Below are 7,080 nucleotides of genomic sequence, written 5' to 3'. Positions count from 1 at the left end.
ATATTTTTCACTTTAATATCGATTTATAAAAACTCTTGAAAGTAAAATAAATTTAAGAAAATTTCTCTACTTCAACTCGTCGAAACTCAAAAGCTATACAGTGCATCAAAGACCTCTTTTTCTTGGCCCGCAACAGTGGCAGCCATCAAACACCACATGCAGTCACAATAACTTTGATCCTGAGACATTGACGTCACAAAAACCTCAACAAACTATAACAAAATTCTAACGTCTAGGGTTTCAAGGCAAAAACAGCTTACTGTACCGAGTGAGAACCAAGAACTGAGCAGCGGTAGTTCCATTAGTTGGTTCCAGCGACACCTGTGCTATACTTGGTGACCAGAATGGCAGCAGAACAGCTCCAACAGCCGCATGCAGCTCATCGGCAACTTTAAACCACAACAACAAAAACCACAGTGATAACACCCCTCCCCACTGTCACCTTCTCTCTCTTTCCGGCGTTTTCCTCTCCCTCAGCCCAGATCAGCAACGGGCCTGACTTCACCAGCAACGACGACGATGGCAGTTTCTTGCGGTTAACAGAGGAGTGCGGCGATGGTAGCATGGGCCCTCCTCCACTCCATCGCATTCTTCTCCTCGCGTCTGGCTCTCCCTCTTTCGTGTTCGGTAGTGACTTCAACAAACGGCGGCAAGGGCTTCGCACGACACGGCAGCGGCTCCTTCTTGCGAGCGCTCCCTCTCTCTTCGCGGTTCTATTTCCGACAGTGCTCATCTCTGTGTGTGTATGAAAGGGAAGGAGTGGGGTGTGCCTAGAGTTAAGAGAGGTTAGGGTTAGGTTTGTATTTTAGGGATTTAGGGTTTTGATTTGGGAATTAGGGTTTAGGTAAAGTATTAATTAAAAATAAAATTTAATTCAATAATAATATCTATAAAAATATAATTTAATTATCAACCTAAAATTTATTTTTAAAAAATAATACTCTAATTCAATAATTAGAGATAATAAAAAATTAATTTCCTTTATAATCATAAAATAAAGTTAAAAATCTAATTATTCAACTTAAAGCATATAAACTTTTAATTATTATTCAATTACTAAATTTTTAAATCATAAATAAAAAATTGCTTAATTTATATATAAAATCTCTTAAAATATAATCTTAATTAAAATATAATAAATTATAAATAAAATTATTATTAAATTTAAAAATTCGGGGTCTTACAATTGACATTCCACTCGTTGTGCGCTGCAGCACACCAAGGCATGACAGACATCCCTAACAGCACTCTGCTGTTGATGTCTTGAAAATATCAGAGATTTTTGCAGTAATGTCTACTTGACCGACAACATTTCATGTATCATATTGTTGCGAGGTAATGAATGTTTGTGTCTTGCTTATGTTTTGAATTTGTAACTTGTTATGACATTCCATAACACGAACTCGTGTTATTTGTAAATGGTGTCAGGTTGATAGGGTTGACACAGCAGAACAGAGACCAGCATGAGGCGAAGGTTCTCCGATGGCGTCTAGCGATAAACCAGTTATGTTGGGACGAAGTTAACACTACAATTGAAAACCTAATTTTTAATTTAGTCCTTTATATAGGATTTGTTGATTTAAATACATTAAATAAAAGTATACACTTACTAAATTTTATGGTTTGAAACATTATTTACTTTTAGGGATATGAAATATTTATTTATTCCATAACTGTTGTTCTAGTTTAGCTGGACGTTGTACGATGACCTTACTCTGCAGGCTCTATGCCCGCCATGGTTTGGCGAGGAGGCAGAGTAGGAGACATAGATGTCAGTCGTCCCCTCGTCTGCCTCAACATCGTCGAGTTTCACCAGGTTGACCTGGTGAAGCGCCAGTTCAATGGAGAGCAGCATGTGCCTAGCGCCCCGGTCAATGTTGACAGGTTCCTGACATCCACAGGATGGGGCAAGGATGTGTGGTGGCCTGGCAAACTTGATGAGTGGTATGCTGGTTGGACGGCATGTTTTGCAGAGGGCCACAGGATCTCCATTCAGCCATGCTTTGACTACAGGCCGACCTAGGAGTATTGGGATTGGTGGCGGAGTGCTTGCCAGGTTAGGCACCTATCAGGACAAAACGTACTCAATGATCCGAGGCTAGCCGATTTACCTGCAGACGTCCAACCTACTGCTAGCTAGCCGAGGGACACTCTCCACCTTCCTCGGGACATCCCTGATCGGCGTAAGAGTGCAAGGGAGGTCAAGGAGGACACCTGGCGGCCTGTGAGGAGGTGATAAACCACTATTTTATGGTTTATCTTATGCTCAATTGAGTGGTTTTTATCAAGCCTTTGCCCACTTATTCATACTATTTGCATGGTTTTACAATTCCTTCCTGATTTCGTGCTATGATTAAAAATATGCTTCTTTGGCTTTTATTTTCTTTTATTTAAATCCTCTCTTATTACCATTAGATGCCTTGATATGTGTGTTAAGTGATTTCAGAGATTACAGGGCAGGAATGACTTAGAGGATAGAAAGGAAGCATGCAAAAGTGGAAGGAATACAAGAAGTTGAAGGAACTGCAAAGCTGTCAGCCTGACCCTCTCGCACTAAAACGATCATAAATTGAGCTAAAGAGGTCCAAATGATGCGGTTCAAGTTCCGTTGGAAAGCTAATATCTGGGGCTTCGATTTGATATATAATTTATCATATTGGCTGTACAGATAGATGACGCAAACGCGTGCTCCACGCTGACGCGTCGCAGTGACGAAAATCAGCGTGGCAGATTTCATAACCAGCGAATTCTGGGCTATTTTTGACCCAGTTCTCGGCCCAGAAAACACATATTAGAATCTATAAAGTGGGAGAATGTATCCATTCATCAACATTGATTTATAATTCACACTTTTCATAATTTAGATGCAGTTTTTAGAGAGAGAGGTTCTCTCCTCTCTCTTAAGATTTAGGATTAGGATTAGGATTAGGATTTCAACTTCTTCATCACAAGTTCAATGTTCCTTTAATTTATTTTCTACTTTTATTATTACTTTAGTTGATTACTTGATGTTGCCAATTTGACTTATAGATTTCTATGTTCAATCTAACTTTCTAATTAATATAATTTGAGGTATTTCAGATAGATTTATGATTGCTTTTCTTTATTTATATAGATAATTTAGATTTTCCCCCTTTTGGCATTGGTTAGGTAATTGGTAACACTTGAGTTGTCAAACTCAGCAATGATTAGTCCACTTGACCTTCCTTGGTTTAATAAAGGATAACTAAGTGGGATTAAAACCTAATTCTCATCAAACCTGATAAGGGTAACTAGGATAGGAATTCCAATTCTAATACCTTACCAAGAGTTTATTTTATTATTACTATTTTATTTTTATTATCATTTAACATACTTGTTCCTTACTTTCAAGACCCCCAATTTAAAAGACTCATAACCAATAATAAGAACATACCTCCCTGCAATTCCTTGAGAAGACGACCTGAGGTTTAAATACTTCAGTTATCAATTTCAAAGGGGTTTGTTACTTGTGACAACCAAAACGTTTGTAAGAAAGGTTGATTGCTTGGTTTAGAAACTATATTTGCAACGAGAATTTATTATAACTTTTAAACCATCAATCTTTCGTTCTTCAAAATGGCGCCGTTGCTGGGGAATTGCAAACGTGTGCCTTATTATTGGTTATTGTAAATATTTTTTAAAAAAAAATTCAGATTTTTATTTTAAAATTTTTTATCTTATCTTTTTTTTTTTTTCAAAAATCATATCTTTTTCAAAATATTTTCTTTTTATTAGTTTTTGTTTTTATTTTTTTCCTACTACTATGAACTCTCACCCCTCTGGCTTCAAGTTTGATTCCAATGTTGTTGTTAGGAATGGGACCTATAATGAGAACGGGCATCAAGGTTGGAAGAATCAAAGATAGGAGGAGCCACAAGGATTTGATCAACCCTCATGACAACAACCACCTCCAATGGACTATCAACAATCATTCTGTGATGCATATCAAGGCAATGGTTATGGTGAGCACTCTTTTGATTATCAACAACCACCACCATATGCCTATGATCCCCCTCCTCAACATGACTTTGGACCACCATACTCACAAGCCCCTTACTACCAAACAACCTTATATAATCCTAACCCTCAACCACCATACCAACCACTTTATGAGTCATATGAACCATATATAAAACCACCCCAATTCTAACCCAATTACTCCCAAGAACCACCACCTCAATATTCACCATCTCCATATCCATCAATCCAAGAGCACTATGATCCTACTTATGATAGCCGAGCACAACAAGAATCAAGGAATCATCTCATGGAAATAGTGGAAAAATTTCATGCAACCCTTCGCCAACTGGATCAAGCGATAAATCGATTACCTTCCCGACGTTCGGACATTCAAGGAACCCCCATGGCTTCATGTGGAGAACCTACTGAAGAACGTGGCAGGAAGGAGAAGTCAGAAACTCCGGTGGACAGTGAGCAGCACAATTTTGTATTGGAACAATTGGAAGAAGCTACGCCTGCCATTGAAGAGGAAGAAGTGGTTGAAGACTTAGGAGATGCAGAACCTCCATGGAAAATTCAAGTCATAGAGCCTCCTTCAAAGACGTTTGAATTTGATGTTGAGGAGGGTGTACAACCTCCAAGGCATCTCATGGTTGAAGACTTTGAAGGGGATGATCAAGAGATGGATTCAATCATTAATGAATTCTTATCTACATTTGAATCCTCCTCCATTGGACTTGACATGGAGATTAAAGAAGAAGAAGCATGACCTCCCATGCCCTTGGTGAACAATAAAGAAGAAATTGAATCAGAAGAAAGCTACCAAGAGGAAGAGGTTGAAATTGAAGAAGCTTGCAAAGAGGTGGAAGATGTCAAAGAAGAGCACAAGGGAGTGGAGCTTGCAAGTTCATTAGAAACCCCTTTCCCTAAGTTGCCATCATCCTTCACAACATTCAAGTGGGTAAAATTCATATCCCTTAGTTTTCTAATTCCACTTGAATATGGGCTACTGGAGACGGATGGTCAACTTAGAGATCTTTGTGGCATTAAGAGTAAGAGGAAGATGGTCAGTGGTAAGAATTATCCTGCAAGGTTCATTATGGTTGGAAGCTTTAAGTTTAAACGCAAAGGTTGGTATAGAGCTCAATTGAATGGGTCTAAGAAGTTGTTTGGACGCTTCAGTGAGAATTCTAAAGCTAAACCACCCGGATGGAATCATGATAATCAACTTGAAGACGAGTGTAGAAATAAGATTTGGGATCCGGGAATATATGAGGATCAATTTTGGGAGCCCAAGGCTTGTGAAGAACTCCATCAAAGCTTGAGGAATTTACTTAGTATGGATAGAGCTTATTGGAAGACCAAGCATTGGTGGAAGTTTCAAGATGAGTTCAAGCACAAGCCGCCATGACAAGAAGCTCATCAGAATGTCCAACTTAAGGACTTTAACTAAAAGTGCTAGGTGGGAGACAACCCAGAACCCACCATGGTATGATTGTTTCTTTTTCAGTTTTAATTTTAGTCTATTTTTGAGTTTTTATTGAACCTGAAATCATGGATAGCATTCATATTAAGCCTTGCATTCTGCATACTGCATTATAAAAAAAGGAACACGTGACGCGACAGCATCGATGACGCGTCCACGTCATAGGTGCCTTGAACACGAGAAGAAAAGAAACAGAGAGTCACGTGAAAGTGTGGCTGGAGGCGTGCCTTTGGCACAAGTTGATCCACGCGACCGCATCGCTAACGCGTCCACGTCATGTGGGAAAAATGCCTCCCACGCGTCCGTGTCACCCACGCGAACGCGTGCCCTGTAAAATCGACGTAAAAAGGGTGTATGGCCGAAAGTTGAGCTGGAATTGGGCTAAACTCGTGCTAGAGGCACAAGCCCTACCACACGAACGTGTGCCCTAGGCATCCGCATCGTTCTTTAAAATAGGCCATCCACGCGATCGCGTCACCCACGCGACCGCGTCACCCTAAATTTTGGCAATATGCATATAAAACAGAGAGTTGTGCGTGCTCGAGGCTGCCCTCGCGCTAATGGCACGAATCACTCCACATGAACGCGTGACCCACGCGTCCGCGTTACTTCATCGAATCGCTATCCGCACAAACGCGTCACTCACGCGTCCGCGTCGCCTGTGCCGCACAACTTATCTAGATCAGCACCAATTATCTTATCTTTTCTTTTCTAATCCTAATTTTTTCTATCTTTTCTTCTTTCTTCTTCCTTTTCTTACTTTCTTCTTCTTCATCTCTTTAACTTCTCATCCCTCTTCACTTCCATTCTATTTCATTTAATTTATTTGCATACTTTCATTCATTGCATTATTTTCATTGGTGTTAGATATTTATTTGAGTCATTATTTTCTATATTTTGCTTGTGGATTATTAAAAGAATTGTTTGACAATTATATATTACTTTTTAAAGGGTTGCTTGAATGTTCAATTTAATACATTCAATAACTTATTTACCATGCATGCTATGTGTTTGTGAAAACGCCCGTATGGCATTGTGCACTATTTTTAGATTTCTTTTAATCTACTACTCTAAATGCTTGCTTTTCACATAAACCCTTTTTATATTTTATTAATTAAATATAATTATTATTACAAATATGTTGTTAGTTTGAAAGACTAGGTAATCTAATATGGACATTGAATGCTTGATCTATGCTACTCATGCCCTTGCCGGCATGCCAATAAACACCTTACATTTCACTGTCATCACATGCACTTGCTATATTTCCGTTGTTGATTTGTCACATGTAGTCATGACCATGTGTTAACGTCATTCTTCTTTACTGTGCACTGATTTCCACCTTTCTCGTTCTCTTCCTTGCTCTAACCCTTGAAGTTTTAACGTCCTTACTCTTTCCCTTTCAGGATGGCCACCAAGAAATGTAAAGAGAAAGCTACTCCCAAACCACCGGCAAGGAAAGGAACAAAAAGAGCACTAGTTGCGGAGCCACCCATCCACTTGTACATCTTAGCATGCACCGATGACGGTGCAATGTTTAAGTGCGGAGAGGTCGATACCGATCTGCACGGGTTAGTTATTCTCTTCTCAACACCAATATTTTATTTTCTTTG

The sequence above is a fragment of the Arachis hypogaea genome, chromosome 6 (genome assembly GCF_003086295.3).
Source record: "Arachis hypogaea cultivar Tifrunner chromosome 6, arahy.Tifrunner.gnm2.J5K5, whole genome shotgun sequence".
NCBI lineage: Eukaryota > Viridiplantae > Streptophyta > Magnoliopsida > Fabales > Fabaceae > Arachis > Arachis hypogaea.
This window is presented reverse-complemented; position numbering follows the sequence as displayed.